General features: G+C 31.8%; 1 protein-coding gene across 2 annotated transcripts in view; it reads right to left on the minus strand.

Moving 5' to 3' along the window:
* The window catches only part of LOC145296393 (carnitine O-acetyltransferase-like), a 91,938-nt gene that overhangs the window by 61,001 nt on the left and 16,044 nt on the right, over window positions 1-14,893 (minus strand). The window contains exon 1 of one of the 2 annotated variants that reach the window (XM_080142529.1): window positions 5,455-5,721. The exons of the other annotated variant lie outside the window; for it this stretch is intronic. The gene's annotated coding sequence lies outside the window, so the exon portion shown is untranslated. Of the gene's footprint in view, window positions 1-5,454; window positions 5,722-14,893 lie in introns of those variants that run through there. 2 annotated transcript variants of the gene reach the window in all.

Below are 14,893 nucleotides of genomic sequence, written 5' to 3' on the forward strand. Positions count from 1 at the left end.
AACACTAGTTATATTGCATTCTTCTTGAATTTTTCAATTGCACAGGCCCCAAAGTATAAGATAAAATTTTGCTTTTCTTTTAATTCTTGATTTGTGTCTACTTTTTATGAAACACTTCATTAAATTTACTAATTGTTCTTCCCTTCTTAATTGAAAATCTGATATTAAGTTTTCTTTAAAAACATTCTCTCACTATTTCAACTGTTTCGTGATTGCTCGCGAACAATTAGTGATCTATTTGTGATACTACATTTTAAAAGCCTTTATGAATCAGTGCTGGTTTGCAAAAAGTAGATGTGCATTTTTTGTTAACAATTTTATTCTGCTTAAAAATATATTAGCAAAAAAGGAAATAACGAGAAAAAATTATTGATTTTATATTCTAAGGTGAGGATCATTTTCCTACAAAAATTAAAGTAGTGAGCACCCAAATCCTGCCAAGTTATCAGTAAGTCATCATATATAAACAAGTAGTTTCTCAAATTTAGGATGGGGAAAGTGAGGGAGCTTGTTTTTAATTGGCTAAATTATTGTTGTTTTTTTCTGTTGCAAATAGATGGGACATTTACTTTTTAAAAATTTCCAATTTTTTTGCAGTTTTTGATAGGGAATGAAATTAAGAAAACAGCAACCAATGTATACAAAAAAAAAAAAAAATGACCATTATGGAAAAACCCTGTTTTCAGCTAAGTACAAGTGATGATAACTTTACAAATCAATCTGCACAATAAAAATCAAACTGTTACTTTTTACTATAACCTAACACTAAACTAAGTTTTATTTTAAATTTGCAGGCACAAAAAAAATGTATCCTAAACTTACGCAGTTCATTTTATGGTTGGAAAAACTTTTTAAAAATCGTCATCTTTTATTATATAAAGTATAACTGTCTGTGTGCATGTGGGTGTGAATATATGGCATAATTATGTTGTCATGCAGGTTCTCCTCAGATCACCAAAGTTAAAAGATGTTGAACCAGACTAGTACCAGGTGGGTAACCATTTGGAAATTCTAGACACTGTATTAGCTCTCCACTTATCTCAGCATTGTTTCCAGTCGTCCTGAGCCTCTATTTGCCACTGGTATTTAACAACGCTGACTCAGGAGAGGTGTGGTTGGAGATTGCGCAACTCTTGCCATAAAAATTTCACATGCAAGCACTCCTTACAGTGGGTATCCATAGTCTGCAAGACTGAAAGAAGCTTTAATGTGTGTTTGTATGTCCAGTTAAAAGTGAAAAAAAATTAAAAACCAAAGTACAACAAAGTTGGTAGTTTGGATAAATATCTAAAATTTAGAAAAAATGATTCATTCTTTGAGGATCAACTGGGCCACGTTTCATTACAGGGAGCAAGGTTTTCAATGTTATTATCAAGATATATAAAAGGCAAAACGTGCACAAGAGTTTTTGTATGTCCAACAAAGGCATTTTTTCGGAGGGTTCTTGGGTGGGGTGGGGGTGGGGTACTATCGCTTAGAACTTCTTATATACTGTGTAGATCATATTATGTACGAATTGCAAATGCGGATCACGGCTATATTTATTTACATCGAGTTTTACACAATTTTTGCTATTTTGGCCGCTCTTGTGTTGATTCGGCTTTTTCATATAAAAGCGAAACTGATGTGAAACTAAGGTGCGGTTCTTGGCCTACGGGCCGGGAGCGTCCATAAAGCAATAGACGTTTGGACAATGTCAGTTTTCACCATCATATCAGACAATTGCTTTCATTTGGACACACTCCCTTAATAAAGGGGGAGCTGGTTTTCCCCAATGTGTTGGAGAAAGAAAACCAGACAAAGTTGGGTAAAAACACAAAAGAAATATCCCACAGTTAAAATAAAGTGCGGAATTTACTTTCTTTTGACTTAATTACATTTGCTGCGCACCTGCCATTTATAAACGCTAAATTGAAATTGCTTTAAGTTACTTTCCTTTCGTGGGCAAGCAAGCAACTTATCCAGTTTTTTGCCTCAACGTTCCGGGTTCAATCCAACCTACCTACCAAAACATTTTTTTTTTTTTTTACATCATGTTCGTTGTTTTTTTTTTTGTTTTTCCGATTTTTCAAAAGAAGTTTAATATGGGGTTTGGATCTACCCCCCCCCCTAACACACACACCTACAAAAACCCAGGCAACGCCGGGTGCCCCCACTAGTCTATAATATAAATCTCACCTGTCTGTTTAAATGTATGCATGTATGCCTGCCTAAAACTTTCAACAGATGCGACGGATTTTCAGGAAATTGGTATCATTTTGAAGCTAAACCCTTCGGACGACAAATATCGAAAAATTGGCCCAAAACATTAATTCGTTCAGCCTCAACTGGGTACTTTTCTGCAGGGAGCGGTTGCGTTTTTTGCCGATATTTTCGAAAATCATCCTCTCTTTTCAATTGTCTAGCCTTAATTTAAACCTATGTCACTTCCGGTTTAGCAATGGATGCAACAGCAAACACGTCACGAGGAATCATCTGTGTGTATATCCAACTAGAGAGGAATGGGCTGGGCAAAGGAGAAAGGGAGGGTTGGGAGAGAGTAGAGAAATAGAAGTTTTTAATAGAAATGGGTTACTGTTGACCCAGGTAATGCTGGGTAGTCGTGCTAGTACTATAGAAAACTAAAACTTGATAGACTAAGCGATGGACAGTCTCTCATAAGAATGCTAGTTCACATTAAAGTAAAAAAAGGGAAAAAATTTAAAGACAAAAATGTTTGTAAAAGATAAAGTTAAAAAATAAGTATTTAAACTGTTTACAAAAATTTTTAAATGTTTCAAAAAGTAAAAAAAAAAAAAAGGATTAAGATGGATAGCTATTAAAAATAGATTTTTAAAATCTGTAAATATTTTTAATGTAAAAAAAACAAAAAAAAAAAAAAAAAACACAAAAAAAAAAAAAAACAAGAGAACTGAATTAGTAGTTTAAATGCATCCAAACATTTTGCAACTTACCTTGAAGCTTTTTCCAGATTAAAATAGAAATTCGTTTTTGTTAAGTGAAGCTTAAAATGACTTCGATAAAAGAGGTCAAAAACACGGATCAAATTTACTGATTTGAAATTAGATAATTTTGATTATAAACATTGCATCTACTTATATATAATAGTCCAATTCTGATAAGCTTATCTAGTTGTTTGCACACTGAATGTTTTTTTCTTTTAGATAACATAAAAGATCCCTTGGCAATAGTATATACAAGAATTACGTCTCTTTAACAATACTGAAGTTATATCCTCTGAATCATATTAGCAACAAGGGAATCAAATTGTCAAAAAATCAGAGGATAAATCAAAATGTAGCTAGCCGAAGAGTGAGATTGCAAAAAATTTACTTTGTGACTTTTTTTTTCAAGTAACAAAAAATGACGAACTCTCCAATATTGAAGAACACTTTTTTATTACACTTGAACACTTTCCTCTATTGGTGTAAATTCCTGTAATAACCGTCTCTTGTTTTTGATACTAGAAGAACATCCTCAAGCTCAGTACCTACACTCTGGTAAGTCAGCTGCTTTTTATTTTCCACAACTCTTCAATTATAAAGTACAGAAAAAGACTTGTACATTGGTATTGCAAAATTTGAAATCAAGGTTTGATGTCTTTCTTGCGTTGAGCTGAGGCAGGCCGAATTTGTCCAACTTAGCTTTACATTTTGATATGGTTTTCACGATCCTGCCAAAACAGCAGCAGATGTCCTATTTATGAAATGCAACTATCATTCAGCTAGATATTCAACCACGGTCTTTTTAATCATCTTAGGATGGCCCTTTTTATACTGGTTGCAACATTCACATCAAGAAGAGTTCTCAGATAATACAAAGTCCTATTTGCTTTACATAACCAATGCATTGTCTAAAATGTGTTTACTCTGGTAATTCATGCTTATTTCAATTGAAAGAACTTTTAACATGGATTCTTACGTTAGTTCTCACATCTGTAATGTTCACATGCTGTTATTCATCGTTGTATTATGTTCCTCTCGTGTCTTTCGCAAACTTTCTTTTAGTGAAAATAAAATGTATGCATCTATATATATGCAAATGTAATAGTCTCTTTATTATTACTGTTTCTTCATCATTGTTATTTTTCTGTTTACTTTGACCTTTCGTGTGTTTTCAAGAAAACATGTATCCAATATAGTGACGCATGATTTACTACAAAAACATAAATACATTACCAAATATGCTAATTTTATAAGTCAATTAAAGAATAAATAGTAGTAAGAAGAGAATGGGTGGGGGTATTAAACACGAAAATCTCATCTGTAGTTCTTGAGTTCCATCCCCATACAGGGCAGTACATTTTCATTTTTTTCCTTTTCAAATCACAACCAAAATACATTTCACCAAATGCAAAGAAACTAGTGATAGAAATAGTTTTTGAATGTGAATAAATAATATTTTAATATACAAAATTTGTATATTAAAATATTATTTATTCAACAAAAAAATATTTATTCAACAACAGCAAAAATTTGCTTTTTGTTCTTCAATGCTTGATTGATATTTCAAGAAAAAAAAAATTCCTTGTAGTGAAAGTTGAAAACGCATGAAAAAAGAAAAAAAAAAGAAAAAAAAGCCTACTACATTTTTTTTAGATCAGGGATGATTTTTTTGTATTATTTGTATTAATCGGACTAATAATCTCATCTTGAGTGTTATTTGCACACGGTTTCGATCAGTGTGATCTCCGACCTTTTTCAGGTGTATAAGTCGCGATGTTTAGTAAAGGAAAAGGAAGGGGCTTAGCTCTACTACATGTATATAGAGCTAAACCCCCTTGCTTTTTTTTTTAGTCAGATTAATCCAACTAATACAAAAAATCCTACCAGTTCTTTAATAACTTCTGTAATTGAAATAAACATTTTCCAATAGTATTTTATCAGAATTATGTTCATTATTTTGTTTCATATGTTTTTTATGTTATGTTTTTTTATGTTATGTTTTATATGTTATGTTTTTTATGTTTTATATGATCCAAATGGGTCATTGAGTTATTAGATTATAAAGAGAAACTATAGTTCATAGAGATATTGGTTTAGATTGTGTAAAAAATATGGGTAAAATTTTTCAAGTCAGATTTACTATTTCTCCCTCTCTAGATTTTGACACTATATTTTTTTAATTTCTTACCCCCCCCCCCGCTCTATATATTTTGACTCTTTCTCCCCCCTCCTCCGTCCTCTACATTATTTTTACATTGCTCCATTCTCTCACTGTTTTCTATATCTGAACTCTTTATCTCTTCTCCTCTATATCTTTATTCTTTCTACTCTTCTTCCTCCCTCTCTATATTTTTTAAAATTCTTTTTCCTTGCTCACTATATTTTTTTACACTTCTTTCCCTCACTCCCTTCTCTATATTTTCACTCTTTCCCCTCTTTGTAAACACTTTAAAATAAGTTCAAACACTAAAAACCTTAGCCAGATAGGTAGAAAAGTAACTTATCTTACCTTTTAGTAACATTTGTTTCTTGACCACTTCTTCCTTTTGTTGTCTCTACTAATATATGCCAGATTTTATTCACTCCTCTTTTTAAACGTCAAAATAAATGAGGTAATTTTATTGAATCGCTCCAGTCGCGAATTCAATGTTTTTATTTATTATTATTTTGACTTTTTCTCTCTTCTCCCCCACTCTCTATATTTTGAACATTTCTCCTTTCCCTGTCCCTTTCTCTATATTTTGACTGTTTACTTTCTCTCTTCCTCTTTCTGTATATTCAGACGTTTTCTCCCCCCACCACCACCACAACTTTATATTTTTTTTAATTTCTCTATATTATATAATATAGTACAGTGGATATGGCTTTTCTTTTTTCTTTTTACAGGTATTTCCAGGTTGTTAACGCTTAATCGAATACACATAAAACTAGAATATTGAGTTGACAGAGTCGGGGCAAAGTATAATATTTAACCCATTTGAATTAAAATTGCTGATGGCCATTATCTATTTTCTGAGCATTTACTAATATATTACAGAAAAATTGTAAAAAAAATAAATAAATAAATAAAATAAATAAACAAAACAAAAAAAAACAAAAACAAATGTATAACAAATAAATGTTACCAAAGGAAAGATAAGTTACTTTTCTATTTACTTAGATAAGTTAATTATTTGTGTTTAAACTTATTTTAAAGCGTTTATTTAGTTTGAAACACAAGTATTGACCACCTCAAGTTCGCCATTTTTTTTTTGTTCTAATGTAATTAGAAGAAAAACAACAAAAACAAAATGGCGGACGTGAGACAACCATTTTTGTAGTCTCGATAGTTGCCCAATAAGTAAACAAAACACTGATAGAAATCCAGCCAATAAATGTCACTCGGCATTACCTGCGTTTCAAACTAAATAAAAGCTTTAAAATATGTTAAAACTCTAAAAAAACTTATTCAGGTAGGTATAAGAAAAACTTTCCTTTAGTAACATTTGTTATGTACTTATTCCTATTTACTTGCCTCCTAACGAGGGCAGAGTTCGACACAAGGTCGGTTCCTAATGTGGGGAAAATCCAGCTCCCAAAAAGAGGCACTCTGGATAGGAACAAAAATAAAAATTGCCTCTATCATGAAGAACCTGTTCGAACATGTTTTCCCACACATATACACACCCACACGTACGCACACACACACACGCACGTACGCACACACACACGCATATACACAGCCTCATACACACACTCACATTCACGCGTGCGCATGCGCTAACATGCGCACAAGTACGCATACATGCGAAACGTCACTTCCTTTAAAGTGAAAGCCAGACATGGGCAATCAGAACACTGACCCCAGTATAAGAGTCAACAAAACCTGTCAACTTCCCTTTTTCGTCTGGACCAGCGTTCGAGCTGTTGAGTCGACGAACCGACCACACATTCTAACGTCACTTTCCCTGCTACTGTGATGTGGGGCAAGCGCAAGTACACTTAATACTCTTTCTCTCTCTATGAACTGGATTGACTTTCTCACTCTATCTCCCCTTCGCTTTGGCCCATCGACACAGACATGTGCGCGACGCTCTACTGAGCTTAACCCTTTCTTTCTACAGACGGCTTGCCACTTCGCGTTTCTCTATTGCATTCTCTTTCCTTCCACGCGCGTAGTCGTCAACGGCTGAATGAACATGTGTACACCGAAGACTTTCATTACTCAACAGAAAATAAACGACATGTTTATTTTATTCCAGCATTTGAGTTTTTTGTTTTCTTCATTCAATTCGTTTCATTATTTTCTTGTAGCGAGTTAGGGTATTTTATATCCTGGTCCGCAACAAACCTCTCCTCAACTGACTGAGAATAGAAAAGTGCAGCATCAAAACAGATACTACACTTATCTTATACATTTAGTTTATTGTGTCTTGAAAAAATACAATTTACAGTAAGAATACAATAATCTGTAATTTATAATAACAACCTGAAGCCCTCATATGAATAGAGGAGGGGGAGGCGGTCAAGGGTGTTTCTATTGTCTACGAATTCTGTGATTACTCTTAGTTGGCACCTTTCACCACAATACCGCATTCACACCTTGGAGACAATCCGACTTAATAAATCTCCCCAAAATATTATAAATATGTGTATATATGCATGCATGTATAATCACTCCCCCAGCCCCGAAGGCCAAAAATGTTTGTTATATATTTGTTTCTTGACCACTTTTTCCTTTTGTTTACTAATATTACATAGAAAAATACGAGCATGAAAAGTAATATGGTTAAGATTAAACTTAGAAAATTAAAAGGACTAGTTGTTAAAACTGGAAAAGAAACTTTACAACTTAAAATATTGTAGCATTAAGAATTGATATATAATGTTAAATTGAATTTTTACAAAAATGCTTAATGCTGCAATATTTTTTACTAGAATATCTTGTCTTTTTTATTTCCAGTTTTAACAACTAGTCCTTTTATTTTTCTAAGTTTAATGTTAACCATATTACTTTTCATGTTCGCATTTTTCTATGTAATCCATGATTTTTCCAGGCTTTGCTTTGTAATGATTTTTTTTTTTGTTCAAAATCATCTTTTTTATTCATTTGATTGGGTAGGCATAATGAATACTGAATTATTTTTATGAAAGAAAATTTTTTTTTTTTTTTTAATATTATCAGAGAATATATTATTTTCAAATATTTATTGTTAAATATTTTTCAAAGCAATAAATTTTATGTTTTCTATGAGGTTCAATAAATTTTTCTATAAATCTTAATAAATAATGATTTTTAAGTTTAAATCAACAGTAAAAGCAGCAAATACCATTCCAAGATATAAATAAATATGCAAAAATTGTAAAAAAAAAAAAAAAAAAGTGGAGTTTTCAAACAAATATTTCGAACAAACTGAAAAACTAGTATTGAAAAATCTATTTTCTTAATTAAACCAGTGAAATTTAAGTCTACAAGTACTTTGGGGGGGGGATAATTATTAAAATAACCTTCATCAGTTTAAAAACGTCAGAAATAAACAGATAGCAGAAAGTAAATTATATTTGAACAAATCTTGAGAAACAGTTCAAAAATTGAAATTAATAAATTCCATTGTGAATAGAAATAAGAAAAATCAAGAAGATACTGTTCAATTGATTTTTTTTAAATGAAAACTTCCATTTCAGTCTAATTTTTTGCCCCCATAAACATACACAGAAGTAATTAACGGCTATATTGTGATCAAGTGTGTGTGTGTGTCTATATACACACACACACACACATTAATGTTGATTAATCCAACATAACTCAAGCATTCCCATCTCATCTCAAATATTCAGAATTGCAAGTAAAATATCTTGTTTATTTTCGTAATATTGCATTGTAATTTGGCTTTGAAGCACACTTTACAGGCAAATTACAATGCAAATAAACAAAGATTTTATTTGGTTGAAATTTGTTTATTTTATTCAGATTAAATCAACACTTCTATAATGGAACTCACGCCCCTGATGTTAATCTTGCGTAGTCAACACACTGTTCCCGGCATTTCAAAATACAACCACTGAGAGACAATGCACGGATCTTTACTACAGACGTTTTTTTTTCCTCCAACTTTACAACATGGCAAGAAAGAAAAAGAAAAAAAAGAAACATGCTGAGGATGGAGTTTGACTCTGAAACATATTTAAATTATAAATTTTAAACAAGTAAAATATTTGTTTGTTTTCATAATATTGCATTGCAATTTGGCTTTCAAGCGCACTTGATGCATATTTTATTTTATTCAAATTAAATCAACACTTCTATAATGGAACTCATGCCCCTGATATATTCATATGACTTGGGTGCATCAGCTTCAATTGAAACCGGAACCAAAGCTTATGAAGAATTGTTGGTAAAATTATTTATTACAAGAAATTAAGTCCATAATTAAACGACAGTCACTCAGATGTAAACGTGAAACACAAAATAAATAACACACGCTATTCTATTAATATATAGATTACAATAAAAAAAAAAAAGATAATACATACATTATAGATAGATTATTTATATTAATATATTCAAATACCATGTTTTCATGAAAAAGCATAGAAAACTTGAGATAAAACATCAATGTTGTAAAAGTTCAATCAGAAGAAATCATCTCTATAAAACGCCAATGGTGAAAATGTTGCGATGGTAACCAACAGCCAATCAGAAGAAACCGTATCTCACGCTCCTTATATAGTCTGAGAACTTTGGAACACCAGTTACTAGCAGGAATTGTTACCCTACACTGATGATTGCGTAATCATGAAACATAGTATACTAAATTAATAATTATTATATATATAAATATATATGTATATATAATAAACTAAAAAAAAAATGTGTGTGTATGTATATATATATATATATATATATATATATATATATATATATATATATATATATATATATATATATATAAGGATCACCGATTAATCGGCTAGTAATTAGCCTAATCGACCACTTTGCTGATTAATCATCAGCTAATATGCCGATTAACTGGCCAATTAATTACTTGTCTCTTTCCTATTAAATTTAAATCATTTTATCACTGCCAAGTGATTAATCAGATAACTTTAACACATTGATATAGTAACTGCTAATTTAACTTATCATTTAATTAAGTGTCTGGCCACTGATATGGTTTTTATCTTAATTTACAAAATACAATTTCTAATTCTTAAATGAATATAATTAAACAATTAGATAAGAAAAAGAAATTACAAACCAACTACAAAGTACAAATTGTAATTCTTTAAGTGAATAACTATAAGTTGAAGCTCTGCACCTGTTGCTGCTCTACTTCCTTTTCTATTCTATCTGCCTTCCTCCTCTGCATTTAAAGTTGAATATTTTTAAGTTGTAATGTAGAAACAGACTTTCTTTATTCTCATAACGCAGTCTGTTCCTCATAGGTTCATACACATTATCACCTTTACTAAAGAGTCTCTCACTTTCAAAGATGAAGGTGGTGTGCTTAAATATTTTGAAACCAGTTTACTCAGCAGTGTTAAGGTCTCCTGTGTCTACTTACACCTCTGAAATGAATCATCACCTCTTGTGAGTAGTTGTAAAGCTACGTAATGGTCAAGTTCTTTTGTAAGGGATCTACTCCTTTTGAGTTCAGATTGCGATTCTTATATTTCTATTGTATTTTTAACTCAGTTTCTACCGGCTCCAAGTTTTGATTTCTTACTGTAAACTTATTCGAAGCTAATTTATCAAACAGGCTTCAAAGAGATACAGTTTTACTTTCACTTTGATCTTCTTGACCCGCAACAGAGCTTAAAACATGTATCCTGCTGATTCCGCTTCATTATCATCAGTACAAAGTAGATGTAGAATCCAATTCTTAGTGTTTTCCAGGTCATTCTTTTGAAATTTAAAGGCAAATCTTGGATCTAGGAAAGTAGACACACAAGTTTTTATCATTTAGATAAAATGAAAATCTTGTTTCTATTGATTCACTGAATTGTTCAACAGTGGTAAGGATTCCACTAAAGTCAAAAATATCGAAATTAGATTGGACAACTTTTGAAAGAAATAACTTCAAAGCTAAAAGTGTAGGTATTATCATTGATATAGTTGAAGTTCTGTCACTTGCTTCTTTGGTGATTTTTTTCAAATGGATTCAGTAACTGGGCAATTTTTTTAATAAGTCCCCAATAGTACGTTGTTAAGGTAGGAATTGTATAGCATTGCAAATTCTTGTATGAAAAAATGAACACATCTCTTATTAAAAAAAAATCCGGCTTGTGTGAATCATTCTGCTTCACATATATGCCATGAAAAAGTCCTTTCTGATTAATGTTTACCAGATAAAAAAATATTCTGTTATGCTGAAAAACAGCTAAGTTTGTTTATTTTACAACTGGTAAACATTAATAAGAAGGGACTTTTTCTGGGCATTCAACGTAAAACAGAATGATCCGCACAAACCGGAAATAAATCATTCGTAAACAATCTCAGCGTTAACTTAAACAAAGCCAATACAAAAATAAAGATGTTTACTCTACATGTCTTTGACTGAGGAAAGGGTTGAGGAAACCACCTCAAATGGATGAATGTGATCAGGGCCAAGCGAAGAATTCAACAGAATCTCAAAGAAATACTAATTATATAAAGAACTCTATTGTTGATAACATACAGTTCTTAATTTTATTAAAATTAAACTGATGCTGAACATGTACGTTTACTTAATTACATCGACATAAACAAAGTGAAAAATACTACATAAAATTATCACATTTTCTTGAGAATATTATTTAAGTACATTGTGTAAAGAGCTGACATTTGGATATAGAATTCTACAATATGTATTGATTAGGCATGCAATATTCCAGATCTTTTAATAGTTTTTGTGATATATGATTTTGAAATGTGTATATGTTTATGACATTTGATACTTTATTTCCGCCACTAAAAGTGAACATATCAGCATTTTTATTGACTTATAATGAAATAAATTGCAGCTGGAATTGTTAAAAAAAAGTTGGCATAATAAACATTAGGTATAGAATATATATGTCATTTAATTCAGTTTTATTTGATGATACTTTAAAAATTGTCCATCAGTCCGATTTGGTTATTATAAATGATGCAATGTTCACTTTTCACATCTCAAAAATGGAGGCCGAAATTGAATTAAAAATAATTGTACTTTTATTTCCTACTGTCTTTATATATTAGAAGTGACGAAAGCATCTTTTGTGACATTTTTACTGGTTACTTTTTTGTTAGTTGGTTTCAAAGTTGCTATGTTGTAATTTACACGTTTGTGCTTCTTCTTCCTCCTCAGCAGGGTAGTGTATACTGCTGATCACCAGTGAAAAGTGGATGTAGAATCCAATTCTAAATATGTTTTCTATGCCAATCTTTTAAAATTAATATTTGAATCATGGGTCTAGGAAAGTAGACATGAAAATCTTGTTTCCATTGATAACATGAATTGTTCAACAATGGCAAGAAGGATTCCACTTATGTCAGAAATACTAGAATTAGATTGGACAGCTTTTGACAAAAATAACCTCAGAGCTAAATTTGTAAGTATTATCATTGACAGTGTTGATCTTCTGTAACTTGCTTCTGTGGTGATTTCTTCAAATGGACTCCGGAGATGAATATTTCTTCAAACAAGTCCCCATTGGTAAATTGTTATGATAGGAATCTTATCAACAGCACACAATACAAGAGCTTTTCGTTGTTCTTAATTTATTTTCAGCATATAATATGTTGAATTTCACCATGTGGTCACATCTTGAATGAGTTTGTTTTTCCAAATTAAGCTGATCCTGTATTTCAGTTAATTTACTAATTTCTAATACAAAGCAATTAAAGTGAGAAACTGTATTTCTGTTAGATGTAATGGTGGTCTTCACAGCCTAAGTTACAGTGTATGATAGTTATTCTAAATCACATTCCCTGATGCCAGCGGTCCTGGATATGACTTTAAACTATATCCAGTGGTGAGGCCCCAGCTTGTGGGCTTTGGGGAGTGTGGAGCCACCCTTTAATTGCCATTGCTCCCAGGTCCACTTTGACCCGGAGTGGTAGTACCTGATAGGGTCCCAACTATGGGTTAAATAGAATCCGACTTGAAAACAAATATATTCTAGTAAAAAATTTTTCTTCAAAATCTTTGGATTTGGCATTAAATAACCTGAGACGGGTTGATATGCCGTAAAACAAAAACAACCAACCAACTAACCTGACACCAGCAACCATATTTGTTCCTGAATCTCGCAAGACTAAGAAAATGTTATTGAAAATTTTATACTCATCAACAAGCCCATTAAATCCAATGGCAGATGCTATAGAATATGGTTTCATATCAACAGCAATCATTTCTCTTGTCTGATAATGGAGATAATGGATCTCTTGTGACCTCTGATCATTCACAAATTTTCTTTTTGGCCAATATTGATTCTATAGTAATTTGGTGTTTCACTGGAGGTTTGTAGTTGCAGCCATTTGTTCCAGGAATGTCTGTCCATGAATATTCATTGAGCTTCCATTTCTTATTTGCAACTTTCATTTCTTTTGAACGAACCTTTCTAAGATGGTTTAACATATTAGTTATTGTAAAAGTTTTTACTGATTTGCCACCCTTTGATGTGATGCTTGCTAATGCATGATTAAAAGGTCTAAATAAATAATTATTATATAAATATATATGTACATATAATTAAACAAAAAAGTGTGTGTGTGAGTGTATATATATATATATATATATTACCGGCAGGAATTGTTACTCTACACTAGTGGTTCTCAACCTTTTTCTACTCATGGACCCCTTTTCCCTTCTTTTTATCTTGGTGGACCCCTTCATAACTATTAGTCATAAGACAATCTTCTATTTTTCACTAATATAAATTTTGAGGTTTTATTGATCTAAGACATATTATATAATTAAGCTTTATTTTTAAATGAAAACTAATTTAATGCAAATAAAGTATTCTACAACAACTATAATAATTATGATAATTTTGTTATGTTTTGCATGTGAACTCCTCCAGAAATATTCCATGGACCCCTAGGGTCCATGTGGACCCCGGTTGAGAACCACTGCTCTACACTGATGATTGTGTAAGCATAAAACACCAGTGTATGTACGTTTTCTTTGGGGAGTACATAGTTTAAAAATTGCAAATCATGAAGGGAAGACTTTTATAATTCATGATTATAAGTAAAATGCGTTTTAAAATAAGGAAAAAAAGAGGCGAAGAAGAGAAAAGAAAAAGGGAAGTACATATAACAACTAACTCGTTTTCTCAAAGCTGTATCCAGGGATTTTAAAAAGGGGAAATTGAAAATATATACATTTAAAATTAAAAATAAAATTACAGTGTTCCGTTATGCGTGGGGAAAAAAGGAGGGAGGAGTGATTAAAATAAAGTAACGTTATATTTTTCTAAGATCCTAGAGACCAATCATGCTCAAACCGGAGAGACATTTTCTCTGTATACAGAGAGAAGGCCTTCTCAAGAGAACGTGAACTATATGTATAAGTAAAATTTAGTAAAAAAAAAACGTATACATATATTGGTGCTAATATGACGAGATCCCTGGTGACACCAGATGATCTTGCTTTTCAAATAGAGGATGGGAGAGGATGAGGTATGGGGGGGACATACTGACACTTGGTCAAGGAAAAACAGATGTTTATGAGAGAAGAAATAGGAATATTTTGATGGGAAATAAATATGATAATGAGATTCTCGAGTTGGCAGAAAAAGCAATACAGGGTCACCAGCCGAAAATGTTTGACCATTCACTCATGGAGATAAATAGTTGTCGCTTATCACATCAGGGCTGGGGTCGGGTCTTTAAGAGAAAGACAAACGAGAATTTGTTCCATGGCTGTTAAAAATCTGTTAACAATGAAGAGGTTGTTTTTAAAACCCTGTTGAGTGACATGGTCGACCTGGAGGTGACTAAT

Source organism: Euprymna scolopes, chromosome 2, assembly GCF_053919585.1.
Source record: "Euprymna scolopes isolate OS-2025 chromosome 2, ASM5391958v1, whole genome shotgun sequence".
Taxonomy (NCBI): domain Eukaryota; kingdom Metazoa; phylum Mollusca; class Cephalopoda; order Sepiida; family Sepiolidae; genus Euprymna; species Euprymna scolopes.